Here is a 17,705-nt window from a genome sequence, read left to right as displayed (position 1 = left end):
TTACTTCTGTTTCCCACTAGATAGTGCCACGTTGCTCAGTTATAGGAGTCAGTAATTCAGCCATAAAACCACTGATGAGTTCAGCAGATTTCAACACAAAATCTTTGGACCGTTGCTCTGCTTCAAGACTTTTGTAAGCACCTCCTGAATATACAATGTGGATGCAGATATAAACATCTCTCAGGTAATCGTCTTATAGTGAATGTATAAATATCCACTTTTCAACTCTGGTTTACCCTCTCTGTGAATTATGTGCAAAGAAAAACTAATATTTTATGATAATGAAGTCATCTCTTATGGCATCTGTGAGTTCACTTGTGCACAAATGTTTTGTTCTGCATATCTCTCACCTCCATATAGCAATAATAGCTGCAGATTTACTTGTGCAAGTGTCATTTCCATAAACTCTTCAGCTAAATGATGCTTGTATTGATGTGTATCTGAACAGGGAGTTTGACAGAAAGTATATCATTATGGCTATTATCTGCCCAAGAGCAGGTTTTGGATCAGAGCTGTGATGTTGTTCATGGCTCTGTGTTTAAGGCTGTAAAATCATTATTATTTGACCCTTTATTTAATCCAGAGACGCAGGGTCCCCTGTGTTTGTTTTTGGCGTTACAATGCTCATTGTTTTCCTGAGTTTGTAGGATCGATGTTCCACTGAAGATTTCCAAACTGACTGCTTTCATTCGGTGAAATTTCCCTCAGTGCCTCCTTTTAACGGAGGGTGAGCCCCTTCTAAAATGTTAAAAGTGCCACCATCAATCTTCCCTCCTCAGACAAGTGTCAGGCCCGTAGTTATCCTTCAAGTCTTCTCCCGTTTGTTGGCCAAAAACCTGTTCATTGGTCAATGGTAAGTTCCTTTACTATATGGTTTAAAACTAGAATACATCTAATGGGACATTTCACATCATTTTACATTAAAATACAGTTCAATTTGTTGTTATTTTTTATTAGTAGTATTTTTATTTGCCTCAAAATTATTCACATTTTGTATGTCTGTATATAAAATAGTAACATTATAAGTAAAATTCAGTAAAGAAAACCAGGATTTTTTGTGTCCTTGGTACACATTACATACTTACTATTATAATAATAGTAAATTATGCATAACTACATGCAAAAGACAAACCCTAATCCAAACAATATAGTTAGTACATATTAATTAATATTACACAGTCCTTAAATGAATAATTACACTGTGACAAGGACATCTTAAAATAAAGTGTAACCAAATTTTTCTATTTGTTCATGGAGACAATTGTGAGAAATGTGTCATGGTAAAGTGGAAGATTGTGCCACATAGTGATAAATAATCATTTTTTAAATGAATATTACATGATGTTACCACTATAACCAGAAGATGGCTGCAGAGGATCACTCATTTCCTCATTTTGACATTTTCTACTCCATAATATATTAAAGCAATACACCCCAAGAAGCCATGGTTTTCAGTCAATCTATACCAGCTAAGGGGCGATGTCAGGTACAACATGAAGCGGAGTGCCCTAAAACACCCTTAGCTGATATAAATTCACTGTAAACCAAAGCTTCACGGAGCGTATTGCTTTTATAAAATGGTTATTCCATATATGTAATTTCACAAAATAAAACAAAGCAAAATGAAATGTAAAGCTATTAATAAAAACAGTATTCTTCCACCAAACAATGTTATGTATATTTTAACTCTGTTTATATATTACTGCAGTCCTCATTTTAATTATTTTTCAGTTTCTCTTTGTTATTTTCTGTTCTGCACCCAAGAACATTCCACCCTCTATTCATTTAGGTCACATGACTGTGTTTATCAGAGGAATATCGAAGGGTGAGCGTTTCATATGTACTCCGTTGATAACAAAATACATTTCTGAATATTTTGGATATATATAATTTTTTATTTATTTTATTTTTTTGCCATAGTTCAATAGTGGCAGGGCCGGCTTTGCCGACAGGCGACACAGGCGGCCGCCTGGGGTGCCATCTGCTGGACGGGGCGCAAAATTGCAGAATTAAAAAAAAAAAGTTAATTAAATGTATACATACATTTAATTAACTTTTTTTTTTTTTTTTAATTCTGCAATTTTGCGCCCCGTTCAGCAGAAAAGCAGTTATATTGTTTTCATTTTATTACGTGTTTTCATTTACCCCATCATTTAAAGCGCTAATGCTCTCTCGCCTTGGGCACCAAATAACCTAGAGCCGGCCCTGAATAGTGGAAATTGAGCAGAAAAGAGTAGCATAACCATTAAGTGCGGTTTTGAATTTCAACTGATTGACCCTATAATTTACTGAATTACTGGTATATTTAACCAGTATATTGTGCACTTTTGAGTATTAGCACCCTTAGCTCAAACTACAGCTGCGAACCACAGTTGAGATGACAGAGATGATGATAAGTTAACGGAGAGGAAGAGTTTAAGGTTTGAGTCGAGGCTGATGCTGTGAGCAGTCCTCTGGGATCAGTGTCTCTCTGGAACATGAACCCTTTGGAGTTTCTGAGTGTGATGAAACTGAAGTCAGTCTCTAGCGAGTCTCTCTCGCTGTCGTAGCCTCAGGTGATGACTGTGCCTGGAGCAATCCCTATGTGAATCACTGTCCACAGTGCTCCTGGGTCCTGCTCCAGTGACTTGGGTTTTTCTTATTCTCTCAGTCTGTGCAGGAAAGTAGGACACTTCTCACAGTCATTTATCAGTAATACATTCATGAAACCAAATAATTAAACAGGTTTCCTTCCAGTAATGTTAAATTGGATAAAATGCTTGTATTTCTAAAGTGACACCAGTGGTTGAAGTTCAAGTAGAAGCCTCCACTGACTTTTAACAGACCCCCTAAAGCATGCACTGGTTTTAGTTGGAAGTAATTGAGAATGAACAGGGGAAATTATGTGAGACGAGGCCGTGCCTTCATTGCACTATGACTGGCCTATTATTGTGTTCATGTGATAATTCTCACCTCTTATGTTTGAGCACAATCCACATCACAAATTGGTTTCAATTAATGAATGGTGTAACTGGAAAGACTTATTAAAATGCAAGTAAACAACTCACCCACTTAGATACCACCACTTAATGTCTTTCACATCCAAACCTGAAATGACTAAAAAAACATGACCCATGAGGGGTTTTTGTGAGCAGTCAGTTTGATTAAAATAAAGGTACAGTACATATCCGTGACACCTGCAGTGCTTATTGAGTTTTGATGACTAATGATCCAAAAATAAGTTGACTATTGAAAAAGCAGTTGAACATTTGTTAAAAAAGCAAAGCTGAACATTGTAAGATTTGTTTCTAACAAACATGCAGCTTTTTTCACATTTTAATTTATGGACAGTTGAGTGAATTTAGTAGTTTACAATTAGTAAATAGTTCATCTTATTTTATTATTTATTATTTATTTACTATTCAGAATCGAATGGAGACCAATCAAAAGAATCAGATCATTCATAACAAATGTATGGTAAGTCTTCCATTATTAATTTGAATATAGTTCCCAAACATTCTCAGAAAGTCAAGGACACATCGTAACAAGATTATCTCTGTACAGTGCCAGACTAGTTGTCTTATTTTGTCCAAATTAGCTGGTATCCATAACCCTGATCTTGCGTGAGAGTGCACGGGTAAATGCTTTTCTTACAACCTTCGAATAGTGGTTGCTAAAGTATCATACAGACAAGTGGGAATAAATCACTTTCAGTGTGTTTCAAAGGTGAAAATAAACACTAACCACAAACGTTGCTCTGGATGTGAAACCGTTTCATTCAATGTTTGTGGACACCCACATGGTCAGAATGTCATGGATGGGCCAATTTACAGTAAGAGTGTTTGTGTAAATGGCCCAAGCATTAGCCCCTAAGAGAAGGATAAGACCATGGATCTGCGATCGTTGAGCTGTGCAGATCTTCTAATCCTGTTCAGCACTTATGTGTTAGACAATCCTGTCTGATAGTTATATGGGTAAGTATACTTGCACCACTGAAAATGGCTTTGCTGTCCTTAAATGAACTTTTATGTTGGTGCAGACAGGTGAAAACACGCTTACATAAACACACAGGCCAACATGATCAGATTTATATGAGCATGGATTGATCTACACCATTTATTTGTGGAAAGGATTAAAGGGTCTTGGGACATGCACTAGATGAAAAAAATAAATAAAAATAAAATAACTGACCTGAAACAACCTTAGCAACACTTTCAGAGATGATCTCTAGTACCTGGAGAGAGCTAGCTGTTAGCATTCCAATTAATTTCCATGCAAACAACCCTAAAAGTGTGCTTCTGGGTGTTTCACACGAGTGCCCATATCTGGGAACACTTTTTGAGCTAATCACTTGAGTGATTTGATTTGTGTTCTCGTTCAGCATGTTTTTGGGGGTTTTGGGTCAATTGCTGGCTTAAGCTTTAAGTATCTTTAACATAACAAAAATATTTGAACTGTAATGGGGCCTGTGTGAAACTACTTTAGCCGTGTGTTTCTTGAAAATAAATATTTATAGAATATTTATCCACCAAACCGATTTTAGCATTTAACAGCCACACCATGTAAACATTTACATTTGACGGACGAAAAAAAAAAAGTAAATAAACTGACTTGTCCATCAAGGAATCATTGACCAAAGATGGAAATTGTGTGAGTATCTACTTAGTATCATGTCATTTCAGAACATGCATATGTTTTCTCTCTTCAGGTGAACATAAAAGAAGAATATTCTGAAGAATATTTTTCATACAACGATGTCTAAAGGGGAAGCTTTCATGAAACATGAAAAACAGCAACCACTGATAAGTGCAAGAAAGTATGCTTTCAAACTATAATCAACTTGATTTTTATTCCAAGTTAGTGTATGGTAAGTAGTAGACTTGCAATATAGTGCATCACCGATATGAATCATTATTGAAGATTTTTTTAAATATATTTTTGGTCATTGTGAAGTGCAGTTATGAACAACTGTTCTCTTTGGAAGTGGTTAATGTGTGTGCTACTGACATATTGATCTGCGGTGCTCATTTGGGCAACACAGGGTCAAATCTAGTGGAGATATGTCCTGATGCTATTTTCCTCCTCTCTCCCAAACAATTTCCTGTCATTCTTTATTTTGGCTTTATATGGGATGATGCAAAAATCCCAAAATAAAGTAAAGTAAGATTTGAGAGTGATCAAATGTTACAACTTCACTTAACTGTCACAAGAGTCACTCCTATCATTCGACCACTTCACAGCCATATTAGCAGCAACAAGCACTTGGAGAGCAAGGGATGAGTAATTTACATTAACTAATCTTCCTCATTTTATTGCCATTCAATTAAAATCTCATTTCATTCCACACCCTTGAAACGTGGGAAGTTTCAGAGGAAAGAGGCAGATTTCTTCCTCTCTATCATCGACACAGAAGCTCATTCTGAAAGGAGTTCATCAACCAAATGGCTGTAACTCTATGTGCCTTGTTGTCATTCAGAATAAAGACCTTTTATTTGACCCCATTTACAAACCAGCCAAACATTTTCAGATGATGGGGATGATGGCAGAGCAAATGTATAGTCTGACATCAGAAGCCAGTGATTTATACATGCAGAGGAGGGATACTGATCCAATATTTCCTTGTAAAGACATATTAAATTCAGATGTGGAAAGCATTGAAATGACCTTATAATAGAAACACTTTAGAATCATGTAGCCATTTCTGTGAATCCTGTCAATAAACAGAAAATGATCAGCTATATGTGATTAAATGGTCTCAAATTAGAATTGGTGGGTCACGACCCAAAATTAGTGAAGAAAACACTTTCAGTCTTTCACTGACACACTGTACAAAAGGTGTTTTGTCCAAGAAAATGTAATGGTATTTTGGCAAAAATTCATTTGTGACTATAGTTAATCAAACATGGCATATGCTAACATATATATATGCTAACTGACATATCTTCCTAGTCTAAAAATACAAATAAAACTATGCAAGGCTAAGGAAAATACAACTAAATCAGTTTGAGAATGAAATAAATTTTATAGTTTTTTGCATTGTTTGGATGGTGAATTACTGGTTATCGGGAGAATTAAACCCCCAAAATTGCCAAATTGTACTATTGTACAACAATTATGGTACTTGATTGGGTCGCAAATTGGCATTCAGTGTAGAATCAGTGACTCGAAGCAAAACCAGTTGCATTAGTCATATCATTTGCATACAGAGCACATCAATTAGTATTGGTATTCACCTAATAGCAGTGGTCTTTATTCATCATGTGAGTGGAATATACAATGAATCTTAGTCTTATTCACTCAAAAGCAATGATGGTAATCCTAAATATGTAAAGGTGAAATTGGGCAGGAACAGCGTTTTGACACCTTTGATATAAAGAAGGAATTATCAGCAGCACTTTGTTTATCCATCACTTCATTCTGTATATAAAGGATCCAGTCAATTCACTGCAGAACCACGATCACCTCCAAACATATGGACATCCCTGTCATCAAAATCTTAAAGGAATAAATCACTTCCACATTAAAATGCTTTTCTATTTCAGTCACTAGTCACCATGAAACTGATGCTGGAGGTTTCATTTTTAAATATAAAAGGATATAAAATAATCATAAAAAGCATCATAAATAATATGACTGTATTTCAAGTCTTTTAAAGGCATATTATAAAAATATCAGGAATGAATTTAAATGTAAATACATTGTAACTGGAAATCTTGACTTCTGGCTTGGCTCACCTAGTCATTAGAAAAGTAGCAATGTCTGATTCATGAACAGATTGTTCTTTTGAGTCAAGTCTATTTAATGAACCTGTTGATTTGGCTAATAAAATTATTTCCATCAATCTGATTCAGAAATCAATCTTTAAAGGATAGGTAAAGAGTCTTTATTTTCATGGTCCACAGTCATACAGCTTTGAAATGACATAAGATTTATTATTTATTTTTTTGAACTACACTTTTAATTTAACCTTTAGATATAAATTGACACTTTTTAAACAGTACATTTAATGAGCTTAATGCATGTTGAATAAGCTGCTGCCACCTGGCTGCACTGTTTCACTTTACAGTAAACACTTTGTACAAATGGGAGGCTGCTCAGTGCACTCCATTGCATACACAACTGACTTCTGGAATTGAACTGATGGAATTGTACTGAACTCCTTTTTTCACTCTGAAATATGCATTTTGTACATACATTTTCAAGTTATGTCCTACATAATTTAAGAATTATTATTATTATTTTTTTAATCTAATTACCATTGCTTATAATTTGGTGTTGCACAAGTCGGTTTTCAGAAGCAGAACTGTTTATTTTTGTCTTGTTCACTAAAGCTGTGACATTTTTTTTGATGGTAAAGTTACTTCATGAATCCCATGTTTTTCAGTCTATTACAATTGTTTATGTTTGCACAGGGCTCCTGTTATATTTTGCTCCATATTAATTTGCTGGCAAATGAGCCATTGTAATCCATGACAGGGAATGTGAAAGAAAAGACAGAGGGAGCTGTTCAGTCTGTCATCTCTCTTTCTTTCTTTCTTTCTTCATTAATGAGTGAAAACACCACCAACAGAAGAGAGCAATAATTCAGCAAACAAGGTAGGTAGGTTCAAAACCAAGGATCAGAAGTTGGACAGTGGAATGTCCTTTATTGGAACCTTTTAGTGGGGTAAAACTAGCTCCTCGGCTAGTTTTTATTCTCTCTCATGAACCAAACCAATAGTATCAAGACCGCTGCTCCCTTCTTAACCTATGAAGCCCAATCTAAGGACCTCTTGCTCCGATTTCACAATTATCATAGTGTCAGTCACATCAGTAGCTGCAGGAATCGAATCAAAAGCCGGAGGAATCTAAATTTCAGATTGCATTTGCAGTTTACGCTGCAGATCAAAGGCCATCGACTGTGGCTCAGCGGTTCGAGAATGTTTTCAAGAAGGATCAGAAGCTGTAGGTGTTGCCAAGCCGGGGATTTTCCTTTCTTAACCTGATTAGTCTGGGGAACTTTTCCAAAGCCGAGCAGAGAGGAAAACCAAATTATCTGATGTAAAAAACCCTTTGTTACCCTGAAAAAGTCCACTTGCTGTGCAGAAATGCACAGTCTTTGAAATAATAATTAATTATTACAGAGCGGTGCTATCACTTGCTCGCTTCCCAAGGGTTGTAACGTGATCACAAGACTGCAAGGAACTTTTCTAAATGTTTACTGTGATAGGAAATGAAGCCGGAGATTAAAAAGCTTCCAGACTCCACTAGATTCAGAATGGATTGTCTGTGCAGAACAATAAAAATTCATTATTTGTGCTGCCTAAGGTGTAGGTGGAAAATGTCCCAAATTTCATTGTAATATTTCCAAAAGGGATGCAGCACACCTCAAATGTCATTTTTTGCGTAACTACTTTCGGAGAGCTGCGACGACTCAGTCCTGCATTTGTAATCATTTGAGTCATGCGTCTCTTCTTCACACAGAGCTAAGCAAAGCATTTAGGTTTCTTTTAGTTCTGACTGGGTTTCATGTGGAGACAGGGGTAATTTTACATATACGGTATTTTTAAGTTCACAGTATTGCCTTTTGGGTTGAGCTGTGAACACGAGCAGGTTTTAGCATTTCTTCTGGAAAAATGAAACAACTAAACCCTGTGTATTATTGCTGTGCTCTTATTCTACACAATAGCTTGCAACATGACGTACAAGAAATTTTAGACAAAAGAATGAGCTTCCACAATGCAAAAGTCTCATTCCTGTCATCTGTTTATTATTAATCATGATGGATTGGCTCTTATAGCTATTACATCAACAAAGACAGGAAGAAGAGCATGAACAGGGATGAAAGCAAATCACTCATAGCCTGATTACTGTTCCATGAGAGCTTCATCATCTATCAGTGTAAACAAGTTTTCAACAACACCCTGAATAATCTGTCTGTTTGTGTGTGTATTTTTTGTAAGCAATCAGCATCCAATTATTTGCTTAATGTTTTTTATTTATTTATTTTTTTGACTGAAAACCTGACAGATATCCAATCAGTTAACCAGCGGTCAGAGGTGTGATGAATGGATGACATCACAGCACTCACAGCATGTTAGCTCTGATTAAAAGGCACTGAAACAGAGCCAAAGGCTAATAAAGACTGATCACTGGCAACTAGACATGAGCAGAAGCCTGATTAGTCACATGTAGTCCACTACTAACACACCTCTTGTGGCTAGGCCTACACATAAATTCTGAATGTCCATCATATACAAAAATATACAATACATACAGCAGGGTGGTCATTATTTTTGAACTTTTAAAATCTTCTGCTCTCACCCACCCAGTCAACTCTTCTTCATGAGAAACAAACCAAAATTTTGCTGAGATTGGACTATGGGACTATAAAAAAAAAGCTAACTTTCTTATATTATACATTCATTGCAAAAAAAAAAAAAAAGAAATATTTAAACAGCTTAGGAACATTTTAAAAATCAGCATCTCAAAAAATGTGTATATTTTCTCAAAGATCAATCAAAAAAAGATTTACAAAACAGAAATATTTCAGATCTCCAAAGCAGGTTTATTATGCACTCAATACTTGGTTGGGGCTCCTTTTACACAAATTACTGCTTCAGCCCCCCCTGTATTAATTGTCAGATGTTACTTATCCTCTTCAATACCCTATAGATTCCCTGTGAGGTTCAGGTCAGGTGATTTGGTCACAGCATCCCAAATCATCTCCAATTTTGGATTCTGCACCTCTCCAGTCTTCCTCCAGACTCCAGACCTTGATTTCCAAATGAAATGCTAAATTTTCTTTCATCTGAAAAGAGGACTGTGGACCATTGAGCAACAATCAAGTTGTTTTTCTCCTTAAATCAGGTGAAATGCTTCTGTTTTTTTTTTTTTTTTTTTTTTTGGTTCAGGACCGGCTTGGTTCAAGGAATGTAACTTTTCCTGCACTCTAAAAAACACTGGGTCAAAACCAACCCAATTTGGGTTGTTATTAACCCAAGGGCTGGCTAAATATAGGACAGAACCCATCTTGGGTTAATTTTACCCAGCAAATTAGGTTGTTTATTTAACCCAACATAAGGGGTTGATTCAACCCAGATAAAGTTTATTAATTTTTACTATATTAATAACTTATTTTTGACTTCATACATTAAATAATGTTTACAGATTAACTTAAATCCACTAAACTTTTCTAAAATAATCCACACAACCACTGGTTTGCATTTTAACTTCCTTTATTTTCCTTTTATTATCATTTACAGCATTGTTTATATCGTTTTTAATAGGCTATACATATTGTCCATATTTAATTTAGTTTAACAAACAATACAACTAAAAATTAAACGTTAAACAGAAGTAATTTACGTATTATTAACCAGTCTCTGTTGTTCTGTTTCCACCGTAACTACGCTGCGTCGCGCTGGTTCGTGACCGAGCTGGAGTCGTGTTCGGCGGGGAACTGCTCACGCCTGAGGCCGCCCCCCTGCGTTTCACTCATAGCCGAAATATACTGCGATTGCCTTTATAACCAGCCCCAAAACAAACAGTAAACAGCTCTGAGAGAATATTTGTCTTCTGTATCTTCATGAATAAAATCATTTATTTTATGCAAAGCATCGGGCTTTTCCATCACTCGAAAAGACTGCTAGGCCTACACTCGTTAAAGGTGATTCATACCGCGCACCTGTATGCTGCTCTGCATAAAATTAAACGATATTCAGCACAGTAATGATTTTAAAGATAAAATAAAATGTATACAAACCTGTATTTTACCGAAGAATGCGTCAATTCGATGGCGCTAAGAATTGCTCTCTCCAGAAGAGAAACAAAATCCCCGCGATAAATAACTCAACCGCTGGGTTAAGTCTGACCCAGGATCTGAGTAATACAAAAACTACCCAAACATTGGGTTGTTACATTTGCCCCAGGAGCTGCAAAACAACCCAAACACTGGGTTGTTACGTTTGACCCAGGAGCTGGGTAACACAAAAACTACCCAAATACTGAAAAACTAACCCAAAAAAATTACCCAAAAGGCTCAACCCAGCATTTGGGTCAAAAAAATAACCCCGGGTTTTTTAGAGTGTGAAGACGTCTGAGTGTGGTGACTCTTGATGGGCTAACTGTGGCTTCAGTCCACTCCTTTTGAAGCTCTCCCAAGTTCTTGAATCAGCTTTTCCTGACAATCTTACAAAGGCTGTGGTCATCCTTGTTGCTTGTGCACCTTTTCCTACCACACTTTTTCCTTCCAGTCAATTGTCTTTGAATATATTTTGATACAGCACTCTGTGAACAGCCAGCCATTTTACAAATGACCTTCTGTGGCTTACCCTCCCTGTGGAGGGTGTTGATGATTGTCTTCTGGACAGCTGTCAAATCAGTAGTCTTTCACATAATTGTGGTTGCATGTTCCAAACTAGCCCAAGAGGTACCCAGTATTTATACTCAAAATTAATCAAACTAATCAAGTTCAAAATGAAATATTCAAATTTTTTGAGAGACTGAATTTTTTATATTCATCATCATAAACAACAAAAACTATAAGAATAACTTGAATCTCTCTATATAATGTATTCGCTGTTTGAATAATCGTGGAAAGGAAACATTATATAATTATACATTTCTGACGTTATTATTAAATTGTAATCCCGTTAAATATAAATTATGTCCCATAAAGAAAAAAAAAAAAAAAAGTATTTACCCTACATGGTTCTTACCAAACCACAAAATAAAACCCAGGCCTGGTCCTCTCTTGTCCTTAATTTTTCTTTTCTTTTTTTTATGTCATGTCAAATTGTTCTGTTACATGTTCTTACCATATTTAAGCTGAATATTAAACATAAATGTTAATTAGATGTGTTTATTCCCTGCAGCCATGTGTGTTTATGTTGAAATATACAAAAAAAAAAAAAAAAAATTCCAACATGTGTCATTATATTTCTCGAGTTGGTTCCTGTGTATAGTGAGTGCTGATGCTCCCTAGCAGAGTCCTGGAAGGATTTTGCGACTAAGACAGCCCTTAAAATGTCAGACTGCCTGATCAGTGCCCTGACTACTGAACAAGAGAGACACAAAAAATGTCACAAAAATTTCATCAGTTTACATCAGAGTTTCTGTTTCTTTTCGATTAGTTAACATTTGAGATTGGTGCCAAAAGGTTCACCACAATCAAACCTTTTATAAGAATAAGTACATGTATCCTGATCTTATACTCTAGGCAAACTTTGTTTTAAGAGTAAATTGAGGGCAGTCCACTTCCTCCGAGACATGAACTTTTACTTTTCTTAAAAAGTCAGAATGGTTCAGTAAAACTTATGTTTCAGATGACAGTAAGTTCAGATTCATCATAAATAACAGTGATTTATAGATTCTGCCCTGCAAATCAAAGGAGTCTGACTTTAGATCAGATGAACTGATCCCTTAAATTCATGTATCTTTATGAGGGTCATCTCAGGTGGCCTGGAGTGACAGTTGACTGGTGCTCGACAAATTTTTCAGACGTTTAGCCTACGGTCCATGGACGTGACATCTGAGGCGGTGTCAAGGGTGTGGGTGAGGGATGGAAAGTGAGGATTCAATTGCAGAATAAGGGCTTTTTAATAATAATAAATATAAACAAAACAAACAAAAACTATCCCATAGGGGAAAACCGGTAGGCAACAAAGCTGGACAGATTAAGGCCCTGTGTACCTTGTGCCCTCATACTATGTTTACAGTCCCCTTAAGCCTTCCCTGCTGTCAAAACAAAAATGCTATTGTCACAGTTTGAGTGGTGTTCTATTGCCATCTAACATTACCTGTTTCATCCTAGCAACTTATGCTACTCATGTGTTCCTGTGGCTCAGTGGTAGAACATTGCGTTAGCAGTGCAAAAGGTTGTGGGTTTAAATCCCAAGGAACACACACGGATTTAAAAAATAAAGTATAGCCTGAATGCATTGTAAGTTGCTTTGGATAAAAATGTCCACCAGATGCATAAATGTACTCAGGAATGGTAAAGCACATTACTTAGGATCTGGAGTAACACATTTACAGAGGGGGAAACCGGTGTCACGGGGCAGTAGAGACCGCCGAAGAAAGAACAGGGTCTGGGTCCAAATGCAGGGAAGCACTTTTAATAAACTGAAACAAAAGCCAACAAGGCGAAACAAAACAGGTTCAAAACTCACAGTTGCCGGTGCCTCGGAGGAACTGTGAGCGGACGCCAGTGCCATCTCAGGGGAACGGTGAGTGGACGGCATCTCCTTGGGGGAACTGTGACCGGAAGCCGCCACCGGGGAGGGTCGTGAGCGTACGCTGCCGCCACGGGGGAATCGTGAGCGGACACCGCCACCTCAGGAGCTTTCTGAGCAGGCACTGCTGCCTCGGGGGAATCGCAAACGGATTCAATTCACTTTGCGAGCCCCGCCACCTTGTAGGGAACCTCCTGGGTAGGCACCCCAACCCTGACGGCTGATCCATTTGACTGCAAGAGCCAGGTTGATGTAGTTCTCCAGCGTCTCATCGGGGTGCCAGGGCTCGGCTAGTCCTCCCCAGAAGAAGACTATTAGGTGGCTCCTCTCCATAGCAACAACCGAGCCGCCCCCAGGAAGTCCCTGGCGTAATCCTCCATGGTCCTATCTCCCTGGCGGACATCAAGAAACCTCCCTGCTGGACCCATGTTGCTGGCTGTATTCCATCACGGGGCGGTAGACACCGCCAAAATAAGAACAGGGTCTGGGTCCAAATGCAGGGAAGCACTTTTAATAAACTGAAACAAAAGCCAACAAGGCTAAACAAAACGGGTTCAAAACTCTACGACAGAAGTACAAAACACAGTTCACAACTACAGTTAACAAATAACAATTAACACAGCCAGGCAGAGTGGTGTGTGAGATGAGAATATATAGTCTGTGACAATGGGCAACAGCTGTGTGTGTGAGTGTATGTGATACAGTGACCAGGTGTGTAGAGTTTGCGGTAAATTAGTCCAGGAGAAAGAGAAGAGGCACCCAATGGTGGTGAGAGGGAGGAACACCGGGTACGGACTCGTGACAACCGGGGATGACAGGAACATGGACATCATAGACTGTGATTGATCCTGTTGTGATGTTTTTCTATGACTCAAGTGCTTTAATGCTGTAATGGAATTAGGAGGTTAGGGTGAGGACGGCAAAAGCCTGATTTCTACCAAGCAGAAGTGTAATTCAGGACACTCGTAATGGGATAATGACAACAATGTTTCCATTACAACCAAAGATTTTACACACACATCACATATTTTTAGAAGAGATCTTAGAATAGATAATTTGACCTGAAAAACCTAAAGTAACAACTGCTTGCTGAACTTAAAGGAAAGTCACCTTGACTATACACTAAAAACATTTGAAACTAGCTTATATTTATCTGATTATATTTGAATAGCTATTTAAAATAGGAAATTTATGTTGTTTTTGTTTGTGATTTGTTTCATTTAATGCCTCTGAATGGGCAAATTAATTGATTGTGGACATACAGTGTATATAGTCAATATACGTAGCAACTCAAATTATTTGGTTGTGGAAGAAGTTGTGAACCATGCTCATATATAAATATCTGACTTTATTTGTATGAAAGTAAAAAAAAAACAGCACAATCTGAATCAATTTGAAACTATTATTTACTGCAATAAAAAAAAACAACAACAAAAAAAAAAACAATAAAATGAGGTCTAAAAACTATTTTCATTCAGAAATTTCACAAGTATTTAAAAATAAATGGCAAGTAAGCTTTAAACATTAAACATGAAGTTTAGTAGAAAGTATAAATAAAGTACTCATAATGTAGCCTAGAATAGCTTTTTTTCTTGCACAAAATACGCCAATAATATATATATATATATTTCAAATACCGTATTTTTCAGACCATAAGTCACACATGAGTATAAGTCGCATCAGTCCAAAAATACGTCATGATGAGGAAAAAGAAAACATATATAAGTCGCACTGGACTATAAGTCGCATTTATTTAGAACCAAAAACCAAGAGAAAACATTACCGTCTCCAGCCGCGAGAGGGCGCTCTACGTCTTCAGTGGTAGACTCATAGACAGTAAAAGAAATGGACACAGCGACCCCATTGGAACTCAATTGAGACAAGTGAAGCCCATTTTAGTGATTTTTAGCACTTCCGTTTCTGACCCGCAGACTCAAACTAAGCTTGATGACGTCAGCAACCTGTCTGACAGATGTAAATCTTGTAGTAGCTGTGCATGCAAACTGCCATCGTTAATCTTGCAGAGACGGCGAGCTTGAGCGGGGAGTTCTTTGGCATGAGTGAGCAGGAGTAAGTATTCTGATTAATTATTTTGTATAGTATTTTAAAATGTAACGCCAGGGCTTGTATCTATGGGCTTCTCTCGTCTCCCCGATTGCCTGCGAGCTTCTCCTCCTGTCTGTACGGTAATTTCTCTACTGTGCGACAGAGAGTCAAGTGGTTATGACGCAATCGTTAGCCTATTTTTACAAAAACTGTTTCTACGGGGCCATAATGTAACATAGAAGGCAATGGAGCCCTTTATACATTGTTGTGTATCTTTAGAAATAAATAATGGACAAATGGAGTCTTTAAATGCCTCAGATGTAAAGGTATTTGCTGTCAAAGTGACGCCAAAATGAATGGGAGTCAATGGGATGCTAACGCAAGTGAAGTTCTGCTACAAGATGGCGGCACGCGGCCGACTTCAACTTCCAGACGACTTCCTTCCCGCCTGGGTAGACTACAGGAGCACTGAGCAGCATAGAGCGCGCTCTCGCGGCTGGAGACGGTAATGTTTTCTATTGGTTCATTTCTCTTGGTTCATTTCTCTCCGTTCATGTCAAATTAATTCTAATAAATAAGTCGTACCTGACTATAAGTCGCAGGACCAGCCAAACTATGAAAAAAAGTGTGACTTATAGTCCGGAAAATAAGGTATTTCTTTTAACCCTAAAACACAACACAATGGGGAAAACACACACACACACACACACACATATATATATATATTATATATATATATATATATATATATATATATATATATATATATATATATTTTTTTTTTTTACAAAAAAAAATTTTTAAGGATTTTTTGTAGAGTGTAGTTGAGATCTTTTCTGAGATAAGTCTTGTCTTTCTCAGGAGTAAACTCTAAGATATGATAATTTAGGATATGTCTCCATTTGTTCTACATTGAATCTTATTATTGTCTGAAAAAAAGAAAGAAAGAAAAGAAATTAAAAGAAACCTCAACTGTGATTTTATCTCCTGTGATTTTATATAAAATTCATCTGACAAATGGATTTATGTGAATTTTCAGAATTTTTTTTCTGTTGTTGTATTGTGTTGCTGATTCATATATATGGTAAACAGCATTAGATGTGTGTGTATTAATGTGTGCTTCACAGTTTTCAATTTGTGCGCTTATGTTTGACTGCAGAGAGGCCGTATGTTGGTGATTAGCTGTGAGTATGTGTGACAGATGCTCTGTGAATACTATACTCATCCCTGCAGACATGCAAACAACCTTCTCTCTTTCCCTCATCTACATAGAGCATTACACCTTGATACTTAAGTTTACCTCAGTCTAAATTCGCCTGTTGACTCTTAAAATCAGGCACATCAGCAGGAGCTCAGAGCTAATTTTGATTCTAACAGTTGTTTTTTCACAATTTTGTTTTCAAATTTTTTTGTCCGGTTACAATTTTTTTTTAACATTACTTTTTGTTTGAAGTATGGTTACATCATAGTTCAGCATTCCAGAAAACATTATAGACACCTTTTCTAACATTCAAAAACCAAAAAGAATGTGAATTGTAATGCAAAGTGATCTACCAAAGTAGATCTTTGAGAAATTCATAAAAATATAAAGTTCACAAGATAAAGAACACCTACTTGGTTGGTTTGGTATCCTCACAACATAAATGGGTTTAAATATATATATATATATATATATATATATATATATATATATATATATATATATATATATATATATATATATATATATATATATATAATTTTTATTTATTTATTAGAAACACTGGAAAAACATGGTAAAGTGTTCACTTATGACTTCAAAGAAATATTGAGAAAAAAAGAAAGTGACAGAGATTAAATAAGAAAAGAGATCAATAGGAACATCTCTGTTCTGAATCAAACTATATCATATAATCCAAAAAGGTCTAAATATTAAAGCAAATTCCAGTACTGGTGATTTTTCCCCTTCTTATTTATGTGTTACTTACTCCACATATTATTTCCAAAACCTTTTATATGTCAAATAATATGTTAAATGACCTAAATTATTAACTTTTTCATTTTTGCAAGTCTTGTCATACTCAATATGTGCATTGCTCAAGTAAACTTATATAAACAAGACGTTCTGTAAACAGTCATGTGGCCTGGTAGAATTTTGTTTACAACTAAGTACATTTATTTATAACAAGTATTCATTTAGTTTCATTTAGTTATTTATATAATTCAATTCAATGCAGAGAGATTTTAAAAACATTTATTATAGCAAAAATGTCATATTGCAGGTATTTTCACACTGCTTCCAAAATGATTTATTTAGATTCCATGAAATTAAGTGCCATTTTATTCATTAATTTATTTGATGTAGATTCTATAATGTTTTTAAAACATTGTACTGTCTACTGACCACTGAATTTGTTTATTTTTTCCCCACACTGTTATTTGAAATATTACAGTTGTGATATCGTCTCTACCACTATAATGCCTGTG

The sequence above is a fragment of the Carassius carassius genome, chromosome 1 (genome assembly GCF_963082965.1).
Source record: "Carassius carassius chromosome 1, fCarCar2.1, whole genome shotgun sequence".
Taxonomy (NCBI): domain Eukaryota; kingdom Metazoa; phylum Chordata; class Actinopteri; order Cypriniformes; family Cyprinidae; genus Carassius; species Carassius carassius.
Note: the sequence above shows the minus strand (reverse complement) of the source record.